Below are 13,428 nucleotides of genomic sequence, written 5' to 3'. Positions count from 1 at the left end.
CACTTGTTGATGATAATGCGACACAAATTGTGTGATGTGTTTGAAAGATGTTTTGGCGCATTTGGAGAGAAAATCTCTTGGGAATGTGCAAAGTGCTTAGCGGAATGAGCTAAGGGCTTTTTGTACCAGATCGACTTGCTATGATGATTTATGATCATTCAATGATTGGTATTGATTTTTAATTGATTGTAATGATCCATATGATGATTTGTAATGAGTTATAAATATCTATGATGATCTATGTAGTAAGTCTTAGGGTTTTGATGCTGACCTAGTTGTAAAGGTTATTTATATCGGTAAGGTTGATATTTTGAAGTGTCGATGATTTTGAGAAGTGTGTGAAGTCGAACCAGTGTGAAAGAAAATCTGCCAGAGTGATGAAGACTTAGAACTTAATTGGATTTGATCAAGCAAGCAATTGAGTGTTATACACAGATCATTTATTATTTCTCTCTAACAATTACAACAACTAAAATCCCTTAACCGGGTATGTCCTAACAGGCCTCACATTGTAAAATCTCCTAACAGGGTGACTCAATATCTGAGTTCTAAATCCTCTTGCGAGGTTGATCCTAACAAATCAAAGCTCCGAACAGGTGTGAGGTAAATCCCTTCGAGGTGACTCCTAACAGGGTCTGCTCCTAACATGACATCATTGTAAGCTTCTAATCGAGCTTGGCTCCTAACAGAGCGCATTCTGAAAGAGTGAAAAATATTTGTGGGTACCAATTCCCACTGTAATTTTTCCCTATTTGGGTTTCCACGTGAAAATCATGGTGTTCATATGGTGAATGTTTTTTATGTGATGTTTTGCTTTACTTTTAGTTTGTGCATGGTTAATAAGCACTTAATGTGCAGCATTGATATATTATTTTAGCAGATGTTTATCAGTAGATACTAATACTGGTAGATGACTCTAGTGTTGATCTATATTTCATTTGGTGAAATTTTTATGAGTTTGCATTTCTCCTTTCAAAATATTGTTAATACTGATTCTCCCCCCTCTTTGTATTAACCGGATCCTCTAAGATTAACAGTGGTGCCTACAACACCCCCTCCCTCATATAAAATATTATATATATATATATATATATATATATATATATATATATATATATATATATATATATATATATATATATTATTTTTTTTAACATTAACCCAATCATAAAAATACAACACAAAAAATTTACCAGCAAAATAAATAAAAAACCCAGTGAATTGATTTTACCAGTAAATTTAAAAATTAAGCCCAACACATTTAAAACAATAATTTTTTTTTTCAGTTATCTTTTTAAAACAAGGTTTTGAAAAAGAATATAGGGTATATAATTTCTCCCTCCCAATTTTTCTTTCCAACACCCAGCAATTTCAAAACCACAACAAATTCCCAAGTTTGCCCAAAACAAGAAAACTTTGTCAACATAACCCCCCCCCTCCCCATTTAAAAACAATGGAGAAATTAAATTTTAAACCAAACAGAAAAAACTAAAGTCACTAATTTAATTTTTCTTTTCAAACACAACACACAAACCATAACAGAGGTTTGAATTTCAACAAGATTTTAAAAACAAGAAAGATTAAAAACAACCAACTTGGTAAGCTTTCCAGTAAGAGAAATTTGGGATGAGCAAGCCTCCAGCCAACAAATTTTCCAGATTGTCCAACCAACAAATTTTCCAGCCAAAACCAACACACATAGTGTTTGAGAAATTTTTTCCCCAAAATGCAAGAAGAAATAATTTAAGAAAAATTTCACATTATAAAGAATTTTCCTCCTCAAAAATATCTTTTTAGGCCAATTTTAATTTTAAAATGAAAAAAAACTGAAAAACTCCATTTCTTTTCAAAACAATACATTTGCAATTAAATTTACCCCTTTTTTTTAATATGAAATGAATTTATTTTCCCACACACACTAAAAGAAAAAACAATTTAAACATTAACATTTCATTAATAAATTAATCATCAATCTTAAATAACCCAAATTAAAATAATCGATTAATCTATTAAACCATAAACTGCTCTTAATCCTTTATTTCCAATTTAATTTTATAAACACAATATTAATTAATTACTAATAACCATAAGGCATTAATAATTAATTACTCATTAAACGAAGAAAATAAAAACGGAATCTCTGCAAAAATGCAGTGAAAAAAATGAGTGAATTTCCCATCACAATTTCCATTGCGGAAAGTGCCAGACTTGGCCCAACAGAAGTGGTTTTTTGAGCAAACCAAATATGTGCTTAGGGTTTGTAATCCGGGGATCAGGGCTCCCCTGCCTTAGAAGCAGTCGGATTGGCAAGTGGTGAAACCTAGGAGGTCACGCAGGGCAGCTATGAAAAAATCTCCAAGGGTTGTGAATGGCAATGACCGATGCCATGGAAATACTAAGTCATTCATATCCAATAGGTTTTATTAGTTGCAGAATCTTGAGGAAGGTTTCATAAAACTAGCTCTCTGGTTTAGCTCTCACTCCAATAATGTTAGAAGAAGAAGTAATAATAATCAAAGAAGACTGGCGGATATCCAACCTAGGGTTTTTGAGGGCAAGGGAAAGATAGTTGCGACACCTCCTAAACTCCCAGGGGTCGAGCCAATTATAAATAGGAACCCTAATTCAGATGTGGCAAATATTTTAGAGATTAATAATAACTTGGTAAAGAGGATTCAACAGTCCTGTAAAGCTTTTGGGGTTTTCACTAGATGACAGGGACTTAGAATTCCGCCAGAGGTTATTGCAGACTGGTTTATGTCTTCCTTCACATGGATAGTAAGTAAATCTATCTTGACTGAAGGCTTTCTATATATTGATCATGAAAATTCAAGACATAAGGAAGAATTCTTAACAGGTAAATCTCCAACTTTCAAAGGTTTTGATTTTAGTTTTTTAGATTGGCATTTAGATTTTAACCCTAACAATTTGAAATCTTTTAAGATAGATAGACCAGTTTTAATCCCTAACTTACAAGTAGAATTAATGGACACCAAAATTATTAGGAAAATAGGTAATCACTTGGGTAAATTTGTAGAGATTAGTAATAAGAATAGGAAATACTTGAACTGTGTAATGATAATTAACATGGATATTAGTGTTAAAACTTTAAAACCTAATGAAATTAAATCAAAGATGTCATCTTTCCTTATCTATCTCAAATTTTACAAAGAAGTTCTGGACTTAGACCCTGCTCTCATATTGACCCCAGAATTCCCCTCTTCTCAATCTAGATCTAGCAAGATTCCTGGGGTAGACATTAGTTTCAATTTGGAGCAAGGAGGGTTTGTGATTAGGGAAGTTTCTTTGCCACCTAGGCAAGCTAAGGAGATAGAAGAGGGGGAATTTATAGCAAACTAGAGCAGGGATGATCAGCTGATCCCCTCCTCTCCTTGCCCCCTTGAGGAATCTCCATTGGAAAATCTAGATACGCCTGCTAATCCAGTGATACCCTATGTCAAGAAGGGTGATCCTTCGCCGACTTTGAAAGATGGGATGTGTAGGGAGATGGAAGCTCTTCCTCTTTCCTCGGATCAGGATACAAGAATTGATGATCGAAGAAACTTTAATGGTTCTCCCCATCTGAAGGAAGGGGAGAATATTGTGGAAAGTGTTGATCAAGTGGAGGATCTAGCCCGTAAAGAGGAAGAGGTTAACTGCATTATTAACTATCTATGTAACTCAGTTAGTGAGGAAATCATGAACAATTTATTGGATGAAATAATAGATAAGGATGAACTTGATCTTCAGAAAAAAATGCTTAGTAAGGTAATTTTGGCCCTCCCCCCCTATGGTCTCTGACATGGAGGAACTTTTTTTAGACTTAGATAACAAGGAAAATGAAACGTTAGGCATCGAACTCTGGGTAGATGATACATCTACTCTGGATTGTGCTAAATCCTACAAAAAGTGAGATAGGAAATCCTTATCAGAGCTAAGAGTCAATGATGGAACAATGGAAGGTCACATTAAAATCATGGACATGTTTCATGCAGGGAAGGGGGAGGTCCTTCCCAAGGCACCATGAAAGTTGTGTCATGGAATGTTAGGGGTTTAAATTCCCTAACAAACAAAGGTTAGTCAAGTGATGTCTATCCTCTTTCAGTCTAGAATTTTCTTTGTTACAGGACACTAAATTAGGGAATGAATATTTAGTCTCCTTCGACAAGCGATTAGGCTTTTGACAGATTACAGGGGCCCCAACCAATGGGGCCTCTGGAGGACTTTCTATAATCTACGATCCATGCTGTATCCTTTTTTCATTTATAGAATCTCATAATAATTGGATGAGTGGGAGGGTAACTAGCCTCAAAAACAATCTAGATTTTGTCATTATTAACGTGTATGGGCCTATTCTTAATGAGGATAAACAAAGAGTATGGGAGGAAATTGAGAATTTCATAGACTCCCTACATGAGAAGCAAGGAGGCTTAGGTATAAATGCTCATGCTTCTCTTGACTTTGCAATTTGGATCCATCGTAGTGGCATGAGTGAGATTAATATGGTTCAGGAAGCCTTTACCTAGAACAATCGTAGGTTAGGGTTTAGTAACATTGCAGAGAAACTTGATAGATTCTTTGTTTTGGGCAGTCTCATCAACTTTCCCTATACCTTGGATGCCTCTATTCTACCTTTCTCTAGTTAATGAGTGCAAGATTGACAATGAGGCGAGCCCATCTGGCCAGCTTAAGACAATTACTTGTATAGGTTAATAGTAATAGGTCATAAAATAGGATTTTGAGCGTAAATTTCATATAGTTTTGTGTTTATTTCTTTGTGGAAAGTATTTGTGAGTGATTATGTGCAGTTTCATGTGTGCAAGTGAGAGATTTCTGCTCTGGTATATTGAAGAACAACATAATAGAGTAGTATAGAAGAGGAGTGTAAGATTGAGTATTTTGTGCTTAACCGAAACTACATTTTGGCATTCAACTTTCCCATTCAACTTGACATTCAGGGCGAGGTTGGTCCAAAATGATGCCCATTTAAATTTGAGAAAATATGGTTGAAAGAAGATAACATCCCCGAGTTTCTAAAGGAGTGGTGGAATGCAGCCAAGGTCTCTGGGTCTGAAATCTTTAAGATTGTTAATAAACTTAAGATTATTCAGAAGAATCTCATTCATTGGAATAAAGAACACTTTGGCAATATTTTTGGCAAAAAATCCCAAGTGGAATCTGAGTTGGTAGAAGTTAATGAGAAAGTGTTGAGACATGGGATGGATGAGACCCTATTTCTCAAAGAAAAGAAACTCCTTGTTGATCATGAATCAATTCTTGCCAAAGAAGAAGTCTTCTAGAAACAAAAATCTAGAGAGACGTGGCTAGAAGAGGGTGATAAGAACACCAAATTCTTCCACAATAGTGTGAGGATGAGAAGAGTCATAAATCATATCTCCAAGATTAAGTTAAGTGATGACTCTAAGGTGGCTAATCCTGAATTCATTGTGAGAGAGGTTGTAGATTTCTTTTCTCTTATCCTCAATTCTGACTGGAGCCCTCATGGTTCTATCCAGGACAAGTTTATCAAGTGTATCCCAAAGCTTCTAAGTAAGGACCAAACTAATTCTCTTACTACTAAATTTTCTTTAACAGAAGTAGAAGAAACTCTTATGCAGATGAGCCCAGATAAATCCCCTGGGCTGGATGGCTTTCCGACTAGCTTCTTTCAAAAATGTTGGCCCTTCTTAGGTGTGGAAGTAACAACTTTGGAAGGAATGAGGAACTCAGGTAATATCCTCAAAGAAATTAACAATAATTTTTGGCCCTTATCCCTAAAAAGGATAAACCTGAGTGTTTTGATGAGTTTCGACCCATTGCCTTGTGCAATACTATTTATAAACTTTTTTCTAAAACTCTAGCTAATAGGCTTCAAAAACTCCTTCCCCTATTGATTAGTGAGGAATAGACAAGTTTTGTTCGTAAAAGATCTATTTATGATGGGGTTATTATAGCTTGGGAGGCTATCCACTCTGTCCAGAAGAATGGCAATCCCAGTATGCTCTTAAAGCTTGACATTACAAAAGCATATGACAAGGTGAATTGGATATTTCTATGCAGATGCTTAGAAGCTTTTGGATTCCCCCTTGTCAGGATTAATTTGATTTTTGAATGTATCTCTACGCCTAAATTCTCAGTTTTAGTTAATGGTACTCTTGAAGGATTTTTAAGTTCCTCAAGGGGTTTGAGGCAGGTAGATCCTCTATCCCATTTTCTCTTTATCATATGGCAGAATCCTTGGGGAGGTCGATTTCTAGGGCCAGAGAGAATAGTCAGGTGTTGAGAATTAGAATCACTAGCAACCTTGAGCCTATAACACATCAGCAATTTGTGGATTACACTATGCTATATGGTCTTAGAAATCTACGTGAGGCTCAGGATTTTAAGAAAACCTTGGATTCTTACTCAATGGCTTCAGGTCTGGAAATCAATCTGGCTAAATCGGAAGTCTTCTTTTTTAACACTAAGTTAAGTATACAAAAAGACATTTGTGGCATTCTGAATTTCAATCTAGGAAGCCTTCCCCGTAAGTATCTAGGCTTTCCCTTGGATAAGGGCTCTGGGTTATCTAATCTGTGAGATGGAGTAGTAGAAAAGACTAAAAGTAGGGTAGAAACATGGAAGGGTAAGTGGCTATCCTCTACAGCTAGAGCTACTCTGGTTAAATTAGTTCTAGCTGCTATGCCTATCTACCAGCTTTCATGTTTCAACCTGCCCCAGTCCAAAAAGGAAATACTAAACAGACATCTAAGATCTTTCTTTTGGCAAGGGGTAAAAGAGAAGAAATGGATCTCCCTAATGGCTTGGGACAAGATTTGTAGGCCTAAGTTGGTAGGGGGTATTGGGATTAAGGACATTAAGGTCCAGAGTAGGGAGTTACGGGCCAAAATAGTATGGAGAATGTTCAGATCTCCTCATCTTAAGTGGGCCCAAATCCTCTATCATAAATATCTCCATGGTAGGGATCATATGAGCCTCTTCAGGGATTCCTCCCCTCTGAGAGGCTCATGTATATGGAACTTTATGATGGACTATAGGAAAATCATCTTAGACAAATTATCATGGAATCTAGGAAAGGGGGATAAAGCCCTCTTCTGGCCGGACTCTTCAGGAGGTTTTCCAGTCCTTCAGCAAAAAGTTAACCTAAAATTGTCAAGGGTAGTGCTTGAATCTGTGTGGGGTAGGTATGTCAAGGACTACATCATGCCTTTTGAGGGGGACTTAGCTAAGGGTTGGTCTTGGAGATCCCTTGATTAGGTAAACATCCCTGCCAGGGAGAAATTGTTGCTTCAAGATATCCTTAAGAATAGGATGGTCACCTTCAACTTAGGGTCAGATACCCTTGTCTAGGATGGGTCGAAATTGGGAGAATATACCTCAAAAGATGGTTATAATCTCCTCTTGAGTTAGAAACTTTCCTCTTCCACCTCTGTCCCTACAACCTTATGTTGGGACAAGATGTGTATACCAAAGGCAGGATTGTTCCCATGGTTAGCTCTCCAAATAAGATTTTAACAATAGATAGATTCAAAAAGATGGGCTATACAGGCCCTAGCAGATGTCCCTTGTGTGAAGAGGCTGAAGAAGACAAAGACCACATCCTTCTCAATTCCAATTATGCCTCTAAGTGTTGGTTGTGGTTGTGCAACAAATTAGGGTGGTCCTTTACCTTTCCCAATACCATCCTTGGGATGTTTCAGGCATGGCCAATCCTTTTTAAGAATTCCCTTTATGGGGGACTTTGGAACCTAGCCCCCTCTTTGGTTATCTGGGAACTTTGGAAGGAACACAATAGGAGTCTCTTCAAGGAGTAGAAGATGGAGTGGACCCTTCTGGTGAATAAAATAGAAGCCTCAATAGTTGAGACTTTAAATAGTAGAAACTCTAAATCTCCTAGTAATCTCTCAGAGATGACCTACTGGGATGAGAAAATGAGGGGGAAGTGGTTTAGTTTGAGGATCCCTCCCTTTATTGGAATTGGCAACTCTAACAATCAGGAGTGGAGAAAGGCCTGTAAGTGGAGAGTCCCTAAAAAGGGTTGGGTTAAACTAAACTTTGATGGTGCTTCCCATGGGAATCCAGGTCCTATAGGCGTTGGATGTTGTCTGCATGATGAGGGTGGGAGGGAATTGGCCATGGTAGAAAAACCCATAGGGTTTGAATCCAATGACAAGGCTAAAATCTTAGCTCTAATTGAAGGTCTCCTTCTTTGTCAAAATAGAGGTATCCACAAACTAGCCATTGAAGGAGACTCAGCCATTATTATCAATGGCCTTAGGAAAGGTTCTCTATCTGATTGGAAGCTAAATGTGCTCTTATCTAGAGCTCTTGGTCTCCTTAAATATTTTAAGAAAATGACCTTCAACCATATTTACAGAGAAGGAAACTCCAGAGCAGATGAATTAGATAATGTTGGAGTTGATGGGCAGTTCATTAGTTAGGAGGGGCTAACCCGAGATCGAAGAATTTAGTAAGCCTATCTCTAACCTCTCAGTTTTTATTTTTTGGCTCTCTGGTCTTTTAGTGGAAAGCTTAATTTCATTCAAATTCTTAAGATCATCTCTAAGAGCCTTATAAGATTTTATTTCTATTAGTATGCATATGTATATATGGATATGCATATATATATAGACATGCATGTATACAATTAATTATATATATATATATATATATATATATATATATATATATATATATATATATATATATATGCATGGATGTATATGTATTAATATTCATATAGATATAGTGTATACTAATAAGAATAAGAGATTATGGTGCTTTCAGAGTTAGCTTTATCTACATTATTATTTTATTTTTAGCAACGATTTAGATCATATTTACCAATGGCTTTTAGCCATTTTTTAGAGGCAGTCGATTCCTTTTTCGAGATATCTCTTGTTAGTAACTCCCCTCTATTAGTATCAACTAGATGAAATTCTTATGATGTTGATGTGACCCCCTTTCTCCATTTTGCAAGCAACTGCTTAATAGTTCATTTGTGTAAAGGCGGTGATAATAATTACCATGATCATGGAGATTGCTTTCATCATATCTTGAACCTCCGATCTCTATCACCCATCAGTATCTATCATCCCTCTATGGTAAGATGAGTTGTATTTCTCAATACATTTAATTCTAGCTCTATTTAAGGTTGTTTTGCCTAGGTTTTGGCTTATAAGTTTTTTCAAATAGCTCTGATGGATACACCACTAAGACTAATAGGGTTCAAGCGGAAAATGGCTTTCATAGGAGAAGTTAAGGAGGAGAGATTGCAAGGCATCTTGGTCCATCTGAACCCTCTAGTCATTAGGGCAGTTTTCAAAACCCTTGGGAATGACTATATTATGAATGAAGACCACACTAGAGCCAATTCAGACATTGCTGCAATGTTCTTAGCAGTGGCTATGCATTTTGAGAATGACAGGAATGTGGCTATGAAACTCTATAAAAAGGTCTTCAAGAAAGAATTGCTTGGTGAATTGGAGAGGGTGGTGGTCAATATCGATGTAGAGCTTGTTGGCATTGTGTTGTCATTGATGTCAACTGGTATGGGATGACCACTAGTAGATGAGATGTATGTGCAACACTGCTATGAAGGAGTAAAGGATGTGATATCTTGGATATCATCTTGTGTTGCAGAACACTAGTAATGTAAGAAATATGACCTTAGGAGTCACCTACACACAAGATAATGCTTGACTTGTGTGATGAGATAGAGAGGTGTTTGAGTGGTTGTTTATGATGAAGAGGCAAAATGTTATCTGAATCACATCCACACCAGAAGAGAATATTGAACAGGTCACCGGTATGCTGTGAGGTTGTTGAACAACAGGACTCGCACTAGATGAAGATGTAGTCATCATGAGAAGCAATGACTGATAGTGTATGTGCTAACACTGGTTCACATATGTCTGTTTGAGGATATGTTGCACAAATAGGGAACTCACATGAGCAGATGACAAGGTGTTCCTCCACCAAGTAAGTGGAGCTTATCCCTTATATGCATTAAATGCATTATAGTTTAGTGGATAAGAGTAAATAAGTAAAGGCAAGAAATTGAAGAATCACTCTAGATCCATCGGTAAAGTGAGGGAATGCCTTAAGTGTATGAGATCAGGGTTATGCATTGGACCAATAGAGAAGGCATGCTGAGATGTTGATATAGCAGAAGAGTGATGTGTTTGTCATTCAGACAAACCGACTAAGCAGATACAGTCAGAGAAGAATGGTCTGACCGATGAAGGAGTCTAGTGAAGGATGATGGCTGGTATCATCAAGAGTGATAAACAATATGTAAATCTCACCTATATTATGAGAAAGGTGCAAAATGCATATATGTTAAGGTTACCGGTACAGTGTGTGACACCGATGAGGTTAACAAATCGGCAGGAAAAAGGAACCAGTTGAGTGGCTGATTGGTGATCCCATTTGAACCAACATGAAGTGCCAAGCTGGTAGTTAGTCGATATGGATGTCACATGAAGTCAACATGGCAAACATATGTTTGGATAAAGATGGAATGTACATTGACAGGGTTGTTGCAAGGTTTTGTTGACTTTAATGAGATGTCACTCAAATCACGGGACAAGTTGTAGAGCTATTGCAGGAGTTTGAGGCTTGAGGTCTGGAAGACAACTACGAGTCAACTAAGAGTGATTCAAAATATCAAGGCGATGGAGGAAATAGCACAATAGATCTTTTGTGATTGACCAAGGGATCAGCTATGAGGGTAAAAAGGCAAGTCGCAAGAGATGAAAGGCATGATCGAGGAGATGAGAAAATGGTGGAGCTATGCAATTAGATGTCAGAAAGATCAGATCGTGTAAGATCTGATTGGATTTGGTTTGCCTTGAGGAAGGTGAGGAAACCCTAACTGCCTGCATTTCGAATTGGTTTTTGGAGGGAATACCTTGCTATAAGTATGGGGGCCAAAGAGAATGGTTGTTGTTGCCGAACAGTAGAATATTATGTGATTGCGAAGTTGAAGAATTTTGCAAGTAAGAGAAACTTAGCCAAGTGCTTAACAAGCATCTATGAATAGAGTGGGAGTGAGAGAGAACTTGGTTGAAGTATTCAGCCAGTTGGAGAGAAGAACAAATAGCATTCATACTGACAAAACTGTTGATAGGTGTTTTGACACACTCACCAACAATCAAGTAGTTTATGCAAGCACTCACCACCTCTCCTGAAAAGTAATAAGTTCGGAAGAACTCACTACTCCAAAGTCTCTATAGTCGAGTCTCAATGGTGATGGGTAGCCCAATGGTTGATGTGGTTATACCTGTAAAGGGGCCTGCTGGTTAGAACTAAATCTCGCTGGTTATGGATAACTCCACTTCCTCTCTTTTTGTATTTTTTATGGTTTAAGATTCTCTAGGAAATAAAATGCGAAGCGTAAAGGGAAACAAGAAAATAACAATAAAGACCAATATAATGACAACTTAATGAACTACTCAATTAGTTCCCTGCAATCCAAGCAATTATCAAATATTATCCAAATTAGCATTCAACAACTAACCTCCAAAAAACCTACAAAATCATCAATTTCACAAGTCCATGGAAATAAAATCATCAACAATATGGCCTATCACAATGATTCTCATACACCACTAACGTGGGTAATATTATTCATAAAGTGATAGACAAAAAGATTAAATGACGTTGCTAACTCCAAACAATAGACGTTACCAGATTACACATAACAATTTGGTAGAATATAAACGTAGATCAAGCAATCTACAACCTGCTTTTCATATTAATCTCCATAAATGTATAACAAAAATAACTCGGACTTCTTAACAATCTGCAAAATATTCTAAAATCTCTAATTAGGCCACAAATCATCAATTTAGGACCCTTACAAATGAATCTAACTTCTCAATTTATAGAAGTTCTTTACCCTACTATCTAGGAAATAACCCTATTCTAAATTAAGAACCGACCCTAGGAGTCGTAGTTAACTTGCAAGTTTCTGCCTTGACACTCCACTTAACAACTACAAACTAGGGATTGCATGAGCACTATGAAGACCATGCTAAGTGAGCCATGTTTTCGTAATCATGTAGAATTTCTCTCAAAATTGGAGCTCAAGTAGGAGTTGCAGCTCAAAATACAAAATTAAAGCTTTGCCTTATTTTTTGGAAAAAGATTTATAATTTTCAATTATACATGCAACTGCTTGGACTGGAGGATTAGCTACATGCTTAATTATAAATTTATACTTCTTCAAAACCTCATCTGCATGTGTTCCCTATTCCTCTAACTCCTTCATCATTTCTTCCACCTCTTGACATTGAGTAATCAGATATGTGTATCTATCTATAAGGGCGACATCAAACTGGGCCGTGGGTCCTAGGTGTTGTGCCTCATATGCATCCCACTAATTCAAAACTTGTTGCTGGTCCATTATTCTAGTATCAGCTATTCTAAGGCCAAAAGGTCCTAGCATATTCGTTACAAAATTCTTGTATGACAAAATTACCCTGAGGAGAGGGTCCCAAATATTAGTCATATCCTTGATATACTGCTAAAACATTTCAATCTTCAGGTCCAAAATGTATACATAGGACTGTAAATTTTTATAGATGTCGCCTCCTAAGAGGTCTTCTTTTATTACCATCTCTTCTCCTAGCCGCAATATCCTTTTCAAAACTCGGAACTATTTATTGAAAGTGTTTGCCTTTCGCTCCCATTGTGTGGAACAGGTTGCCAAAGCTCCACCTGTCTGTACTGCCTTACGATATATTTCTACTATATTTTGCAAGAACAACCTAATCTTTGCTGCATTTACTTGGGTCCAAGATTTGGGGGTAGCAACCACTCATCTCACCTCTACTAGTGCCTTTACTTCTCCCTCTAGCAGTGACGAGGTTGAAGGTAGGTCATCAACTCTATAAGAGTCCATAGATTTACTCATTTCAATCAGGAGTTGTTTATATTGCCCAATTTGTGCCTTAAGCTCCATATTTGAGGTGTGCTCCTTTTCAACACGCCCTCTAACAACACTTGTGGCTAGCTCCAAAGTATCTAGCTCTCCCCACTTATTTTTCTTACCCAAATTTACCTGGGATATTTGGTACTTGGGAGAGACCTGTCCTTCAACTTCATGTGGAACTACAACATCTGCAATCACCTCACCGGAATCTATTTTTGATAAATGATGGATGGTTTTTAGCTTTTTATCCTTTGGTGGTTCCTCAGTGATTACTTGTTGTAAAGTGACCTTTGGCAATTCTTCTTTTCTCTTTTTCTTCCTGAAGGTAAACTCCAGCCATTGTGGTATATCTTCATCTTTATCACCCTGATGTGACACTATATCTACAGTTATGACATGAACCTCTGCCTGCTCCTTTGCTTCCGTTTGCCCAGGGTCTTGAGGTGGTATAATTTGACGAGCTAAATTGGTTTGGAGAGTTTGTTGTTTGT

Source organism: Cryptomeria japonica, chromosome 9 (assembly GCF_030272615.1).
Source record: "Cryptomeria japonica chromosome 9, Sugi_1.0, whole genome shotgun sequence".
NCBI classification, from domain to species: Eukaryota; Viridiplantae; Streptophyta; class Pinopsida; order Cupressales; family Cupressaceae; genus Cryptomeria; species Cryptomeria japonica.
The sequence above is the reverse complement of the archived record's forward strand: the minus strand, read 5'-3'. Positions refer to the sequence as shown.